This window comes from Branchiostoma floridae, chromosome 19 (assembly GCF_000003815.2).
Source record: "Branchiostoma floridae strain S238N-H82 chromosome 19, Bfl_VNyyK, whole genome shotgun sequence".
Classification (NCBI taxonomy): Eukaryota; Metazoa; Chordata; class Leptocardii; order Amphioxiformes; family Branchiostomatidae; genus Branchiostoma; species Branchiostoma floridae.
The window spans coordinates 9,774,250-9,776,330 of NC_049997.1; the positions used below are offsets into that span (position 1 = coordinate 9,774,250).

At 40.7% G+C, this 2,081-nt stretch overlaps 1 protein-coding gene across 1 annotated transcript in view; it reads left to right on the forward strand.

The window, feature by feature from the left end:
• Positions 1-2,081, forward strand: part of LOC118406779 (fibroblast growth factor receptor substrate 3-like) — a 17,509-nt gene that overhangs the window by 6,272 nt on the left and 9,156 nt on the right.

Genomic DNA, 2,081 nt, shown 5'->3' on the forward strand with positions numbered 1-2,081 from the left:
CCATCAATGCTGCAGTGGTGAAAAATAGCATGTTTAACAATACCCTGATGGCATTAGTCCAATTTTTGTGTAGAAATTACGTGTACAGTTCAACCTTACTTCCCTGACAGCGGTTTACCCTATGTCAGAACAGTCCTGTTTTCCACATACTCCACTGCCTCAGGAAGTCCAGTTTTTCACACACTACACTACCAGGGCTCGAAATACTGGGTGCACAGGGTGCACCCAAATATTTTCTTAGGTTTATGTATGGAAAGATATCAAGTATACTAGTAAACATCATATTCTTGACATCTAAGTGTTAAAAAGATAATAAATTGTCTGTCATGTTACTTGTTTAAGAATTTGATAGCTTGTAACTAAGTTTTGTTATTAGATTTTTTGACATTTGACTTAAACTTAAGTGGTGCACCCAAAATTTTTTTGGTGCACCCAATTTTCAAGCTGGGTGCACCAGTGCACCTAATCCTAAAAATGAATTTCGAGCCCTGAATTACATGTACAGTTCAACCTTACTTCCCTGGCAGCAGTTTACCCTATGTCAGAACAGTCCAGTTTTCCACATACTCCACTGCCTCAGGAAGTTGTTTTTCACACACTACACTACACTTCTCAGGCAAGGGTCAGGCCAGGGTTGTACTTGTAGCCAGCCAGAAATCATTTTCAGTCCCCTCGATTTTGAATGGCTTTGGCGCAGCGTTCCTAGGGGGTCCGAGGGCATGCTCCCAACAAATATTTTGAAGCCTAGACGCTCTAAAATGCTCTTTTCTGCATTTTGAGGGTTAGATTTTGCTCACAGAGGACGGAATGGGCAAATTTTTGTTCCGTCCCCAGCTGCAAAATTCCGTCAAAGGACAGAAGGAAGGGGGCAGACTACAACAGTGGGTCAGGCTATATTTGCCTCACCATCTTGGCATTCTTCCAGCCTTTTGAATCCTGGTTATCCTGGCTTTACAAAATTGAAGACAGCAGTTGACTGGAGGTAACCCCTCCAACAAAGGTTAACCCATCGGAGACATTAACCCTCATATCACCGTTCCCGTCCTTGGTTGATTCAATTACCTGTGTCCCTGCTGCCGGCCAATGGGAGACGTTGTTAGAATTGCTGGCAGCCTGTGAGCTGGTTGTAAGGGTTGTTTTGATTGGTGGCCCTTGGAAAGTGCCAGACAATCTGGGAAAGGATTGTGCATGAGCCACTTGTTGTATGGACAGAAATGGGTATGGAAGATTCTGCTTGGATCATATGTACCAAGTGGATGGAAACGTTTTTATTCTCTGCAATCGGTCTAAAAAATCTGTGAGAATTTGATCGCAGCAAGCTTGGAGTTTATTTTGTAGGAGAGATGTCAATTTTTTGCTCACAGAATGTTGTAGTAGTGAAAAAAATGCAGCGTCCCGGCTTTAAGGAATCTGAGGGTCAATGAACTTGAAGTTCAGCTGTGTAGCCATCACTTGTGCTGTCATTGCCAGAGGTAGAGTCGACGGTAAGGTGGCAGATCTTTTACAGTATCCTCTTATTTTGATGCATATTCTGAAGGTAACCAATCTCGGGTATCATGTGTCACTGTATTATTTTAATATCAATATTATATTGTACATTTCTTGCAGGCAAACAAGGTCTTTTAAGATTATATTTGTTTCAGCTAAAATATTTTTTGTATCAAAGCAATTGAAAATTGTCCTTCATTTATACTAGACTAGTTATGTTTTTTTTCTGGTTAGGTGAGAATATTACCCTTCTAAGTATAGACAGTTACATAAAATAAGCCTATATTATAGTTATCTTTTTTGGAGATATCTAGTACAGACAAAACTACAGGAAGACCGCTAGGGACTGATCAAATCTGCTCTATGTGGACAGGTGGTCACTATAGACTGGATTCTTAAAGGCAACCTAAGCAATATCACATTGTTAAGAGTGGAAATATTCTGAATAAGGCAGTCTGTATAATATTGACATCTACTGCACTGTATTCTCACATTTACATCATCATTTCATACTTTGAGCGGTTAAAAACGGCCCAGAGACAAGTTGCATGAGAATATTCCTTATTATTGTACCCCCCCCCCCCCCCCACTTG